The sequence below is a fragment of the Hydra viridissima genome, unplaced genomic scaffold, assembly GCF_058129835.1.
Source record: "Hydra viridissima isolate aposymbiotic clone 2 unplaced genomic scaffold, HvirCarnegie_v1 scaffold_18, whole genome shotgun sequence".
Taxonomy (NCBI): Eukaryota; Metazoa; Cnidaria; class Hydrozoa; order Anthoathecata; family Hydridae; genus Hydra; species Hydra viridissima.
The window spans coordinates 229,283-245,469 of record NW_028324317.1 but is presented as its reverse complement, the minus strand read 5'-3'; the positions used below and the strand labels follow the sequence as shown (position 1 = coordinate 245,469).

General features: G+C 29.3%; 1 long non-coding RNA gene and 1 pseudogene across 1 annotated transcript; both read left to right on the top strand.

Moving 5' to 3' along the window:
- LOC149876693 (uncharacterized) overlaps positions 1–16,187 on the top strand; it is a 615,724-nt pseudogene that overhangs the window by 585,138 nt on the left and 14,399 nt on the right.
- On the top strand, positions 633–15,719 carry LOC149876695 (uncharacterized). The gene is made up of 3 exons (XR_016448566.1): positions 633–1,080; positions 15,435–15,520; positions 15,709–15,719. It is a non-coding gene; the product is annotated as an uncharacterized LOC149876695 (long non-coding RNA).

Below are 16,187 nucleotides of genomic sequence, written 5' to 3'. Positions count from 1 at the left end.
TGTATTTTTTGAGTATTTTTTCCGATATGTTGCCATTTCTTGCCTCGACTACTCTATAAGCTCCATAATATATATTCCACTATTTTCTAATGGGCTTTTTTATAATTCATTTGATATAGCAAAACGTTTTAAAATTTATTCAAATTTATAATTATCTTGCAAAATGCGGCCAGATATTTCATGTTTTCGTTTTTCATATTTCATATATTATTTCAATGCATATAATAACCCATTTGTTTTTGTGAAATAAAAATTAGTTTATATATAGCTGGTAAATCATGTTATGTTAAAATTAAATACTTAGTTATTCTCGCGGTTTGCCATAAATTGGCTTTGCTAAATTCTTTAAAACTGTGACAAATTATTTTTTTCTATGTTGTATTTACATTAATTTTATGTATAAGTTTTTTATCCTTAAATGTATATATTTCTGTTGTTAAACATAAAAATGGAAAATTCTATAATATTCATAAACAAGAAGTCTACAGCAATATAATAGATGGAGTAGTTCCCTGGACATGAATCCATTGTGCTTTAGGTAACTACAAAACTATTTGATATTTTGTATTATTTATTATATCTCTAGTTATACATGTACTAAAGTAGTTAAGCAAATGATCTCAATTTCTATATTATTATCAGCGTTATTTCTTAAAATGTTAAGAATGTCTAGCTATATAAAATTAAGCTTAAAACCTGATTCTATTGCTGTTATCTTGAATAACTTTAAGGAAGTTGATGTGACTGGTAAGGCGAGACCAAACTTTTTCGACGAACCCGACAGACTTCAAAATAATTTAATTTCTATTGTTTGAAACAAAAGATTTGTAACAATGCGCAATGAGCATGGTTCGCAAATAAAACAATAGGTTGCACGTCCATCTCTTATAGGTCCATGGTTAGAGCAATAAATTTCGGAAAGGAAATACCGAAGTTAATGTTGCTAAGAAATCTGTTTCAGCTCTATGTTTCATGCTAAGTAGGTGGTTTACGGTAACTGGGAATCAGATAAACAGAGGTGACTTTATGTAATTGTGCTTACAACATTTTTGACGAAAACTATAGGTAGAATGACCAAAGGTGAGCTTATTGATAAACATGTTGTGATTAGGCTTTTTTAATCAAACATTTATAATGAGTGAGTGACGTTATGTAAAAAATTTATAAATATACCAACTTATTAAAATTGTTTACAATACACATGGATATGATACAAAGAGTTTACTAAAATAAAAATGTTTCAATCTTTTATAAGAAAAGAAACCACATATTACGTCATAAAATCGGTTGTATTTGCATGCGGTTTTAAGACTTGTATGTAATGATAAATTCTATGAAAGAAAAAAAATGAAATTAAGTCAATTCGCTGCTCTTGAACCGTAAAACTTTTCCTGTGGCAGTTTTCACATACGTAACAGATGTTAAAATCCTTGATTCATGATTTGCTCAGGGCGATTTTTTTCTTATTTTAAATAGTAATTTTAGGCTTCCTGGATCATCAAAAAAACTTTTTCTATATTAGTTCGTGATGCGAATTGCGGTTTAGCAATAAAAATCAGTTTCAAATCAGCGTTGTCTTATAGCATTGTAGTATACCAAATTTTGGAGAACTGGCATTTTTTGACCCAATAGCATTTTATGACATTTGGAAGTATTTTTGCATTTTGACACAGAAAAATTAAAAGTTCTTGAAAAAATGTAATTAAATTATTACTCCTCGTGATTTTTATAAAATAACTTTTTTGAACGACGAACTGCTTTAATTTCTCCATCAACACAAATCGCTTTGAAGTTTTCTTTTTATGATATACTTTATATTCTTGAGATTTTGTGACAACATGTTACTTTCTACACTGAGAGCACAAGATTGTTGATCAATTGAATCAGGCTAAAGCTGCAAGAGTGAAAATTGAATTTGTGAGTGTTTTTCTGTTTTGCTCTTTTCGTGCAGTAAGTCAGTTTTAGTGTTTTGAACATGAGCACGATTAAGAAGTGCGAGCTTTTTTTCCTAACAAAGCAGTTGAAGGTAAAGAATCAGATGCTAACTTTTGTTCAAGTGTTGGGTTATCTTCTTTTTGTGTAAACCGATTGCAAGCAAACAATCTCTTTTTTTGTCCTAGAACGAGTTCTCGGCATATTATTCAATAAAACTTCTAAATTGAAACTATGTTACTACAAAAAGTGTTATAATAACATATAAACATAACATGCACTTGCGGATTTAAAGGCTTCTGGCAAACGAAATTGTGCTTTGAAAGTATGACTAATAACTTTAACTTAACAAGCAGCTAAAGGGTTTTTCATTGTCATAAACTGGTAAAATAGTTTTCCATAACGTCAAGGCAGAGTAGGTAAGAAGATGGTTGCTAAGGACTTTGCTAAGTCCGAAATATTTATAAGTCTTCTAAAAAGCTGCTTAAATCACAATTTTTGTTATTAATATTAAAAAAAGTAGCTTTAAAATTGTGTTCCTCATAAAATTTTTCATCAAAAACGATAATAATAATTTTTTTGATTTTTTTCAAAACTTCAGGTCAGGTACCGCCTTAAGGATGATGAAAAACACCTTGACTTCCAATTCAAAGATTAACTTGTTAATCCAATCATGAAATAAACAATAAGCTTGCACAAAAATGTTTAAACAGAATTTAAAGATAGTATTTGTTTTTTTTAGAAGTAAAAGATTTTAGTCTCGTGTTTAATGAAGTTTGTATGACACACTCTTCAAACCACAGGATCATGTCGCTCGCCATTCAAGGAACTTAGGAGCAAATTTCTCATTTTGAATACACTTGAATTTGCTGGCGACATATCTACCTTTCGACTAATCAAAATATTGCTGACTAGCAATTTTAAACGTTTGCTTTAATTTCTCCATCAAAAAATCGCCTTTGAAGTTTTCTGTTTATGATATGCTTTATATTCTTGAGATTTAAATACTTCTCTCGATCAAAGCTTGGCTGCCGTAAAATAAATCTAACTGAAGAGCAGCACCAGTCAATTTTGACATATCAACTTGTGAAAACAAAAAAAAAAGGCATTGAAGAAAGATTTTTTAAAACTTTTTCACTATTTATCATTTGTTTACTCATTTTAACCTGATAACTATGACAACCCACGTTTAATACCAATGCAATCAGGCAACAACATTTTAGCTTCGTTGTGCAAAAATTAGAAAAATCTTTTAAATTAATTTCGAGTAATTAACAAATGAAGTATGCTGAGTTTCATCGTGATCAATCAATCAGCAGTTTTCGTTAAAGTTTTTAGAAATCCCCTACGAATTTTTAAAGCTCTAAGTTCCAAACAATGTATCACTTAAAGGATTGACTATGAAGCGAGCTTCATCACAATTTATATTTTTGTTGGAATCATCTGGTGTGAGGAGGGAAAAAGAAAGAAATTATAAACATCTTTAATCTTTACTCAAAGTATTCGTTCGAGGAAAAGTGCGAGGCAGCCAAAACACTTGGTGGACATGTTGCATATACATTTGAATGAAACGTAAAACAGTGGGCAGCGTTAAAGTTTAACACTGTTTTAATAAAAACCAGAAACTCAGTTCTAACTTCACTGAAAATACGATAATAGAATATTGTCATTTTAGTTCATTGAGATGAAAAATGAAAATAGAAATAGTTCATTGAGTAAAATGAGCAATAATTCTTTTTTTTTTTTCTTTTTTTTCATTAAGTGACTTTGTTTCATCCAGATGAGAACCTTGAACAAATCGTTTAAATAAAATGAAGTTTTCATCTTACTAATTGTTACACGTTTTTACGGACGTTAAGAATATAGCAATAGGAGCGCATATTAACCAATCAAATAAAGTTTTATTAAACACAAAGTCTCATTGCATAATTTAACTTAAACGCGATAAAGATTGATTTGCAGATTGATAAAATATGTCACCCGAAACTGGAGGGTTGTTTTTGATTTATGCTTTATATTTAGCTGCAAACCTTCAAACATGTATTTGACCAATCAAAGTCCATCGCGTTGTTATCAACAAATAAAAAGATAAATTAATATTTAATTTACTTTAGGTTAATAAAACCTTTTAGATTTATGATTGGTACGTTTGTCATATCGTGCTGATTTAAGTCATTTTGTCAACAACACATAGTCAACAACTTGTTTGAGACTTTTCACATGTTTTCAAAAGGTTTAAGTTATAACGCTGAGTGTTTTTACTGAATACAAGTTTTTATGCTTTGACAACTCAAAATGACTGCGGAAAACGAAAAATGGGACGAAATGGTGTCATATAAGAAGGCTTTTAGTGTCATATAGAAGGCTTTTGTTGGAGGTAGGATTCCGACACTCCGTTTTCGGAGTCCTACCTCCGACAAAAGCCTTCTGTTCAAGTGAAGATGAACTTAATCAAATTCATAAATACGTGTGCCAAACAAACGATTCGAATAAATCAATCACGGTTTTAACTGGAATGTCTGGAATATGAAAAGACTCAAATTGCTAGAAAGTATGCAGCAAATTACAACCACCATTTTGAATGTATTGTGTGGGTGGATGCAGTATTTGACAAAATACAAGTTTCTGTGACTAATCTCTGTCTCCAACTAGGGTTAAGAGTAAAAGATTCTCAAGGGGATCCGTTCGATATTGAAATAGTTTGTAGGAAAATACATCACCATTTCGAAAATGAAAAAACATACATCTTCGACAACGTGGATGATGGGAGTGTAAAGATATTTGAAAAATATGTGTCAAATAAAAAAAAGGCATTTACTTTGGTGACATCCCAATTGAAGTCTTGGTCTGCCTATGTAAATCAAGTGCAAATTCATTCCTTCTCGCCTCAAGGTGCGTTTCTTTTCGCAAAAAGTAACATCAAACAAATATTAACAAACGATGACGAAAAACTTAAAGAAATAATCAAAGTGTTTCAGTATCGTCCATTCGCCATAAATCAAGCTATTCTCTTTATAAACAACAACAGCGTATCTTTGCAGGAATATTTAGATCTTTTTCAATCATATCCCTTCAAAATACTCGAGGAAAGTATCCCAACCGAAGCGCAAACAAAGTCTGTAAAAACGTCAATTAACTTAGTATTAATAAAAATAGAAACATCGAATGAAAAGTTACTAGAACTTTTAAACCATTTATCGTATTGTGATGGTCAACACATTACATTAAATTTTAAATGATGTTTTTAAAAGTGAAATAAAAAATAAAAAGTCCTTAAATTTTTTTTAAGCATTAAAGTATAGTTAAACTATTTAAATTTTAGTTAAACTATTAAGTTTTCTATATCACTAGTAATGAAAATGTCGTAAGAATGTCAAAATTATTTACAATTAGTTATTTTTCCAACAATTAAACTTGACGTCAAATAAATATGAGATTGGCAAAGTTAATTGCTCTCTAAGTCGGAAGTGAACGTATGCAAGTGTTAATATCAGAATGAACAGAAAAAAATGCATGTAAAAAATATACACGCCTCGTGAAAATCCAATCAGATTACAATCATTTAACAAAACATTCAAGCACATTCACATCCGTACGCACAAAATTATTCGAAACCCAAAACCTTTCACGAAAGCCTTACAATTAGAAAATCTTAAAAATATATATATATAAAAAGTAATTGTCACAAATATGTAAGATTCGGGTCGCTAGTTTCGCTTTAATAGAGAGAATATCGCTTGAATGAAGTAGATAATATATCATAGAAAGGGTTGACAGTTGTCAATATCAGGACGAGAGAAATATCATTCTTAAAGATTTCAAAAAAAAATTGATTAAAGATGAGTAAAAACTTCAGCTTTTATAACGATTTTACTGTGATTACCGCAATTAATGACATGACTTTAAAAAAACATTTGCACTTTCACGAGAACAAGTCAATATTGATTTGTAAGGTTGACAGACGAAAAATATTGTAAATAGATGCATTACATATTCATTTAAACTCACAACTTTATTTGGCCACCGTCAATCCATCAGAAGAAATCCAAACAGAAGCTTTAGAATAGTGAAGTTGATTAATATAGTTAACCTACTATCGCGTATTTTAAAATAAACAAAACAAAAGAGAAATATTTTTGAACGTAATTAGATGGATGAAAGAAACCGCTAGAAGTTTTAAAGACTGGCTCAATAAGAATACGGCGTTCACAGTTAAAGTGAAAGATTCCTTGGTGTGAGAGAAGTATTCAGCACTTTAGGGTTATTTCACTGCACCTGCATGTTTGAAAACCAGAAGGTGTCAAAACCGGTAAGTTACAAACGTGATCCGAATGTAAAAGTGAAATATTATCAAGTTCAAACGTGAAAAATGTTGTTTCGTGGAAACGTGATGAACTTGTTTCGTGAAAACTAAAGAAATAATATTGATATTAAAACAAAAGTTACGTCATCTCGTACTCATCTCAACTACGTCGTCTTATACTTGAAAAAGTTGCTCAATTTTTCGTATCCAAACCATTCTGTTTTTTACTCAAAATACCATTAAGATTTTTTCAAAAAAGGAGCTTAAATAATAATTACCTTTTTACAAATGCGTCAACTTAAAGTATCGAAATTTTCTTTTCAATTTTTGATGTTTTGGTTTTTTTCTGGGTCCACTTCATAAACAAAAAAAAAATTTGCTAACAGCAGCACAATTTTTTAACCAGCCACTCACACACACATTTTCTATTGTTATTGTTGATCAAAAAACCGTTCAGTGAAAAAAAAAAACCTAAAATTTCCAGGTGTAAAAAATAACTTTATAAGACTTTTTGTTGCAATGCACTAATTCGAATGCAGAAAACTTACCGTGCTGAATGGAATTTCCATTTCTTTCATTCCAATATCAAGCAAGTAGTAGAAAGTAAAAACTTTTAAACATTTTTTCATTTTGTTTGTTTTAAAAGATAATGGATTACAAAACATTCATTAGGTTTGCAGAGTGTAGATAGAAGATGGAGTCGATTAAGAGAGCGATATATTTAATCTAAGCGGACGTCGGGCTAGCAAAAATGTAAAACATTATTTATCCGGATCTTCCTTCAACATCTGCTACAGTGCCACATAGTGAAAGAAATGTTTCAAGTGTTCAAAGAACGCGTCATGAAGAATTGTGTTTCTTTTTCACTAAACAACACGGGCTTTGATATTGTAATAAAGTGAATATTTGAATTAAAATTCGTGCATTTCTTCTTGCTGACGTTATATCATCATGGCCGCCGAGAGGGGGGGGTTCGACGGGGAAGATTCCCGGGGCCCCGTGTGTCTACAAATAGTTTTTTAAAGTAATTTTTAAAAGATTTAAATAGTTTTGACTTTTAAAAGGTTTGATTAACTTTTATTTTTAATTTTCAATGACCAAAGCACGCTTCTTTGGGTCCTGGGTATATAATTGATCATAATGTGGACCTCTTAAGAAAATTTCCCCGGGGCCCGTACTTTCACTACCGAGAAAAATAAAGAATGATGGAGGTGAAATAACAGATAAGTTGTGAATTTTTTTCACATATTAAAAGCTTTACTTAAAAGAAAAAGCAGATTTTAAAATTATTTCTGTACTGGACAAAAATTTCGACTTTTTATTGAAATTTGATTTTTAATAAAATAAGACAAAATGAGATGTGGAAGAGAAAGAAGAAATATATATGGAGGATGGAAATACTTCCTAAGAGTTCAAAAATTTCAAAAATCATTTCTCATCGATTTCTTATTACTCTTATTTGGAAATAGCTTTGCGTTGCTTGGTCAAGACAGAGGAGTGAACGCCTTACGGAAGAAATAGGATGAGCCCTAAGATTGGGATTAGTAAAACTATTTTCGGACAGATGTCCAGAGTGAGCTAAAGACTCATGCAGATGGAGAAGTTGAAGACTCACGCATATAAAAAAGTTTCTATGTCCCAATGCCCCACACGCACAAGATCGTTAAGCAGCCCTTTCTGCGTATTATATTCTGCGTATTATATTCCTCGTTTTACTATTGACCTTTCTCAGTGTATTTTTAGCCTGATTCTCTAAGTTCTAGCCTAGTGTCAATATTCGTTTTAATATTGACTTATCTCAATGTATTTCTCGCCTAAATATTCGTTACTTTATATAGAAACTCAACATTTTTGATTTGATTAAGTATCTGCTCAGATTATTTTCTAGTCTCATCCTCTTAGCTCTACCTGATTATCAATGTCCGTTTTAACTAATGATACATAAAACATCTAAGCTTGTATGCTTATTGTAAACGCTGGATTAACCATTGACATAAACTCAATTTCCCGGAAAAAGAATAAAATTTCGAATTAGCAGCACGACCCTCGCTTCGAACCTGAGACGATTTACGAAGTCTTTTTTCACATTCCAATAGAGCTACTCATGCTTATTTACAATTGAGATTTTAGTAATAACCAAGAATTTGTCTATGATTAAAACTGAAGCTTAGCTTTATCAATATTTGTTTATTTGTCTGCAACTTAACGTTAATTTGCCGATGCAAATAATAAAGTTCTGTTCAATTTTATCTTTTAAAGTTTTTTAAAACTGAAAATCTCTTTATAATTAGTTCAATAGTTTTGTCAAGAAATAACCAGTTAACAACTTGAATACTTTGATTGAAAAATACTAATTGATCAACTTTTGAATATTTTTTACTTACAGCAGTATGTCATAGTTAAATTGTGATGAAGAAGACAGCTTGATTTTATTTGCATTTTATTATATATTTGTATAAATTAATAAAAAATCATAATTCAACTTATTTTGAAAATAAATGATGGTGTTATACTTTGTAGGGGAAGTTGTGTGGAGAACTGGAACACCCCATGTAGCAGCTCATTTTTTCAGTTATTCAAAATTGGCTGAATAAATATGTTTAAGAAATAATGAAAGACTGCAGAAATTGGTTCACAAAATTTTGCTTGGATAAAAAAATGAACAGCTGTATGGTATGTCCCTGCTCTCCCCTATAGTTTCTAAAGTATGTTAACATAAATCAGGTTGTTTTCCAGAATTTTTATCCTTACAGCAAATTAGTGTAATTGATAACCTTGTGTGCTAAAAGTACTTAAGTCACATAACAACTGTTTTAAGAAAATCTAAATTGAAAAAACTTTATTCAGTGAAAATTTTTTTTGAATAAAAGTTGATTAATATAGGTGTATGATTTATTTTTTTGCTGTTCATATTCAGTACATAGAAAAAAATATAAAAATGATGAAATGACACCCATTACTTTTAGGATTATTTGCAAACACCGCGTATTACAATTTTTAGTATGAAACTTGGCATTGTTTCAAAACTAAACATTGAAATGTATTATGAACAATGTAGATCAATAAACTAATTATGTTTACACGGAGAAAAAAAAAAGGTTCCAGTTATCTATAATGCTTATATAGAATATATGTTGGATAACCCTTTTATAAAGCACTGTTTTGCTTTATTTTGATGAGAATATGACATTAAGTACATTTAGTAATGAGGTCTTCAATTGGTATTTCCTCCTCTCTCAGCCTTAGTATAACTGGTGTTTTTCCCTTTGCTTCCCCTTTGCAATTGGCGCAATAATTCACTGTTACTCCAAGTTTAAAGAAAAACACAGGTAAACAAATAATTTTCTTCGAGTCTGTAATTTTAGTTCAGTTGGTAGAACTACATATAACCTAGTTTTTTACCAAATTTACTTATTGTAAATACATTGAAATATTTCATAATTTTTGAAGTTGCATTATATCATTTAAAGTACTATAATGAATTTTGTTAATTAGTGCAGTTTTAAATAAACTTGTCTATTATATTGTCTATTATTACAGTCTATCATTACAGTCTAAAAAATTCTATAAAGCTTTCTTTAGTTTCTTTATTTGATAATAATAATTTGATGGAAAGTAAACACAAGTGGTAAAAGTATACACAAAAGTTGAATGAACAAAAAATTTTTACTTTGGCTCCTCATTTGTCATTGCCTGCCAACCCTATTATTTAAGATATAGGATAGTCTGTGTAATTGCCTGTTTGATGGCCTTATGGGGTGTGATAATATCTTCCTAATCCAAGTTAATATTTTTAAGCTTTTATTTTATTTAATCGTTTGATAATTTAATCGTTTGATAATTTATTCATTTGTAAATGATTAGGCAATTGGTAGGACCACAGTTAATTGATCTAACATCCAAACTGTGGATTTTACCTTAAGTGTTGTTTATTGTGTTTTTTTAGACAATACTGAACCAAGATATGGTGAGGTAATAAAATTTCTGTTAACTTTAAAATATTTATCTTCTTTTGTTAACCTTCCATGACCTAAGTAATGCAGCAGGGGTTTTTTTAAACACTGAAATGTTAAACTAAAAGTTAAAAAGCTGCTCTATTTATTTACTGTTAACACTATTACTTTTATTGAACAACACCATTACACAATGTGTAATGGTGTTGTTCTAGAAAATGCAACAGTAAATATTGGAAATTGATATTTGAAAAAGTTTTTTATTTATGTTTTATAATCTTCAAGTATTTACTCATGGTCAAAATTTCTGTCAAGGTGGATAGTCATCCAAGTCTGAAATGACAGCCTTTCTTATGTTTTAAACACTTAAAACCTTTAGGGAATTGAAAAAAAAAATTTTTTCTGAGAAATAAAATCATTTTTTGTGCTTTTTCAATACTTGAAGACTACTTACCTCATTAAATACAATAAAAGTAACTCATGTAACAGATTTGATTAAATTTTTTAAAAAAATGTTTTGCAATCAGCAAAATTAAATGAAGAATTGAATATTTTTCATAAAGAATTATCAAAGGATTCTTTTACATCAGTTGCAATATATTCAAATAGTTCTTTTGATGATATGATGACTTGCACTGTATTGTCACGTTTTTACATAGAAAATAGTATTTTACTTAAATTAAAATTTATTACAAATATAAGTTGTAACAAAACAGTTAACAAAGTAGTAAAACCAATATATCACAGCATTTTAAACACATAAAATTACCTATTAAGCTGTAGCAGAATAAAGTTGTTTAGAATGATTAAAAGAATTAGATTGTTAAAGATTTAGCTTCATGAATCTGTATGTAATGCAATGCAATGCAGTGCAATGGAATGCAATGCAATGCAATGCAATGCAATTCAATCCAATGCAATCCAACCAATCCAATGTAATGTAATGTATAGTAATGTAATTTAATTTAGTGTAATATAATATATCTATGTAATCTATTTATAACATTTGTATGTATATAATGTATTTATATGTATATTTATAATTATATAAGGTGAAATTTATTACTACAACAGCATAATTAAAAATTCAAATGAGTAACATAGTAAAATTTTGGTGAGGTTTAATAATGGTTAATGGCTATTTTTCATGGAAGTGGTTGGTTAAATAGTTAAAATTGATGAAAAGATGACTGGAGAATCTCTTATAAGGTTTATAAGATTTTTTTAAATTGAAATTTATAATTGTTTTTGTTGATAACACTATGTAACAAATTTTTACTTTTGTTTTGTCTTTGGGTTGAAAGTGTGTTTTCCCATTTTGCTGAAAACAAATAGAAAGTATGCTGTTGTTCCACAAAAACTCTGCTTCTGTGACCAGGCCCATGGTATTTTGAAACTTGTGTGTTTTTAATAGTTCTTTTGTTTTGTATTGAATACTGAGCATTCTTTTGGAATATTCCTGGACTACTAAAATTGTGCTGAAGGTCTGAGAGTTTTCCAGAAAATTCTAGAACTTTTAAGAAAACTTTAGAACGTTCAAGAAACTTCCAGAACTTTTTAGATTGTTCTTGAGCTGTCTAAAAGTGGTTACACAAATATAAAAGCACAGGTGGCTCAACCCACATTTCAGTTTGTATTATTGTTAAATAAAGGTCTGTGTTGTTGGTGAATAATGAATCATATTTGAAGACCAATTCCTCATAGGCCTTCTAGGCGGTGCTTGTTTTCCTTTGGCTCTTGAACAGCTGTGATACTAAGGCGCACAATCACAAGAATTGGTCACAACTGACTGAGTTTTCTGTGAACAAGAGAATGTGTAGTGGGAGCTGCTATTAGAACCTCAGAATGTGCTTACGCCACCACTGCACATCAAGTTAGGCCTCATCAAGCAATTTATCACTGCTCTTGACAAGGAGTCAGCACCTTTTAAGTGCCTCTAAGATCTTTTTCTAAAGCTGATCAAGGCTATAGCTAGAGCAGTTATCTTTTTTGGACCACAGATCAAGAAGATCATAGAATGTGATGATTTGGTTCAGATTCTCATAATGAATTATGCCATAATGCTGCCTGTCAAGTTGTCATTTTTTTCATTTTTTTATTGTCTTTTTGTTATGTTTTTTTGTTTTTTTTTTTAAATTTTTTTTCAATTACGAAAATTGAAAAAAAAAAAGAGAGAAAATAAATGACATTAAAGTAAAACAAATTAAAAGACAGTGTCAAATTTTCTTTTTCTTTTTTTTTTATTGGTCTTTTTTATTAAGTCTATTTTTCTTTTCTTTTTTATTTAATTTTTTCAATTTTCAAAATTAAAAAAATGACATAACAAAACTAATAAGAAAATGAAAAAAATGATAACTTGACACCTGTGAAAAAAAAAAAATAGATAACTTGACACCATATTTTCATCATTTTTTTTTATTGTTATGTCATTTATTTTCTGGGATGCAAAATGTCATTCAAGTCCATATCCTTGATGGTCATCTTGATAAATTCAAGGAGAACATAGGAGCTTATTAAGATTAGCAAGGTGAGCGCTTTGATCAAGAGATATCTAACTTTGAACATTGTTATCAAGGTCAGTGTAATGAAAACATGACAAGGGGGACAACATTTGGGGGGTACATTGTGAAAGTGATCTACAGAACACTTGCAAGTGTAGAAATTCTGCTCATTTTTTTTTGAAGCTTTTTGAGAGGTATCTGTGTACTCAATATGTAATTGTTCTTTTGTACCAGACCAAATGAACAAAAATATGAAATTTTTCTAGTTCTGTCTTAAAACAATTTTTTTTTGTGCTTCATAAAATCAAAGTTTGTCCTCAATGTAGTCATTTTTCCACAATCTTTATATGTAAGCAATTGAATTTAATACTTTAAATCCAAGGACAAAAAATTTGTTACATAGTGCAATTACATTACTTTCCCACTCAACCAGAGGTTGTCAAGGCCGGATTAAGGGTCTTGGGGGTCGGGAGCCAAAAAATATTTGGGGCCCCATTCCTAAAAAAGTGTATTTTAAAATGAATGCAAAAAATATAAGATTACTTTTTTATTTAAATAGAAACTTTTCTTGCTTTCACATTTGCAAAATCAATTACAATATCTCGAAAATTTATATTTTTTAACAGTGTTCTTTCAATTGTCATTAAACAAAGAGCATTTAAACGATCATTTAACATTGAGGAACAGAGATCATTCTTAACTATTGCCATTTTTGAAAATGCTCTCTCTGCACTACAATTAGTAATGGGAAGAGTAAGAAAAATCCGATATGCGATGTCAACATTGGGAAAAACTGATTCTAACTTATTCCTAAAAATTGCTTGTAAACATTCAAGTGCTGATATATTCTTCTCATTAGACAATTTCTTTATAACTTGTTGATGAAATGTATGAAACATTTCCTCTGCCCTGGTTTCCTCGGCTTTCTAAGTGTTTAGCAAGAATGGATCAAATTTTGCTAAGAACTCTAAGGCCCCAAGAAAATTTCCATTACTGAAGCCATCTATTTCTTCTGAATCACCTCTAAGAGCTAGACCTCGACTGCACAAAAACTTAAAGCATTTAACAACTCTTCTCAGAACTTCCCTATAGTAATGTTTTTCCTCCAACTGCTGTTTTAAATGAATATCAATTTCCAAAATAGCACTGGACTGCATCAGAATGCTGCTTGCTTTGTTCGTGTCTATGTATAGAACGCAGTCCATGTGCCCAGTCGTTGAATCCAGATCTAAAATTGTCGTCTGAATCTTGAAAAAGCAAGCAGAAGAAACAAAATATTTTTACTGTGGATGGTGAATAGATAAGCCAGTCTCTCTTTCGAATTTCACCATTTTTCAACTTAAAAGAAAAACAGATGAGAGCAGCACCTTACTTTGGTATCTGTTACTTTTTTAGATTTTTCAAAACTTTTGTCTTCAACATTTTGAGCAGGAATTTCTTTTATAGAAATGCAGTAGCGCTGTGCTTCTTTCAAATCCGTCCACAATGCTGGGTCAGATTGACATATTAACAAACTGGACTAAAACAAAAAGCAACTTTGCAGTTTAAGTTAACGATAAAAGATAATAGTGCGTTTAATAATATTACTCATAACAAAAATGATAACAATAATGATAAAAAAAACAGCAATAACAAAAGAAATAATAATAATGGTAATAACAATAACAACAACAAATCTAACTATTTATTCTTTCCTCTAAATTCCAAGGTATTCTTACATTGCCATATGACACATTTTCTTGCTGCAATGTTGAATTGTTCATTGAAGAATTATCTGTTACGTTCTGCAATTGTGAACTTTCTGCAGTTGGATTTGATTCAGTTGAAAAACATTGATTCTCCTCTAATGTTTTATCAGGAGATCGGAAAAAATTAGTCAATTTTGGGATTTTTTTAATGTTGTTTGCTGTCTGTCACACTTATTTTTTTTTTAGTTTGCGTTTTAAATTTCCGCTTAGATATTTTCTGTACATTATTGTCCAATTATTGCAAAAATAATTGTAATCTTAATTTATAACTCTTTAGTGGTAAAAAAAAAAAAAAGAAGTAAAAAACTAATATTTCAAAAAATATATAAAATATTTAATACATATTTAACAATAAATATAAAAAAATAAACAACTATTAATTTAAGTGGTATTATTTGTTCTCAAATAAAATAAAAAATTCAAATCAAAATGTCAATTCGCATTTCTTGAAAAATAATTAAGCAGTTTAGCATTTAACTTGTATCTGTTTATTTCACTTTTTCAAGTAAGTAAAAAAAGATAAAAATTGTTCGAACTTTTTTCCAATACAGTTCGAACGTGTTCAAGTTCGAACTTTTTTTTAAAAGTTTAGAGTTTTTATTTTTAATTACATGAGAAATTAATTCCATTAATTTGATTAGAAATTATCAAAATTAATTTCCTTAGAAATTAATAAAACTAATTTAGAATGTCAAGTCATATATAACAAAAAAAATAATATAAATGTTAAAAATCGGGGGCCCCACTGATACCCTAATTTTTGGGGGCCGGGCGCCTAGGCTCCCAGGAACCCGGGTTAATCCGGCATTGGAGATTGTAATCAACTTTTAAAGTATCTAGTAACTTATCTCAAGTTATGTGTGTTAAAAAATCAGACATGGGGAAGAATCAATTTATTTCATGTTTTAGAAAAAAGTAAAACACAGTTGTTAATTGTATTTTATTCTCTATATCAAGATATATTCATCAAATTATTTTACGCAATTTTTTTGCTCAGAAATGTGACTTATGTGATCAGTTTGGAGCGTCTGTTGGATGTTGTTTTCAAAAATGTCCTAAAAGTTATCACTTTCTCTGTGCTAAGTGAGTTTTAGCTATAAACTGATTTGTTTTTACTCATAGTTTTAGTACTAAATGTATATTATGGTATTTTGCAAAATATTGTATGATAATTATGTAATACTATTTTAAATTTATTTACCTTTTATTAAATTTTCTTCTGTGTACTTTAGTAATTTTAAAATAATACTTCATACAAAAAAATGCTTTAGGCAAAAGCAAGTGATATTCTTAGACAACAAGAAAATATACTGCAACACACACAGCAACAAAGCTTATAAAAATGTAAGTTTGTTTAATTTGTTCTTCTCAAGTTGTATATTTTTTTCTATTTTAGTCTGATTTATTTCCTAATGTAAGGATGAACTTTTGTCAATATCATATTTTTGCATTTTAAACAAAGTAAAATTCATAGAAAATTATACAGATTTATGTGTATAATTTATGTGTATAATTTATGTATATAATTTATGTATATTATTTATGTGTATAATTTTCTATGAATTTTATACCAGTTGTGTACAGAATGATGGAGTTTTTGCATTAATCCTTATTTAAAACTTTGTTTATAATTTTTTATACAAAAATATCCATTATTTCTGTTAACAAATTTTTTAAAAATTGTTGTCAGAAATTAAACCAGGTATAAAGTAAATTTAAAGTAGAAAAAAACAAACTACTGTTTTTTTTG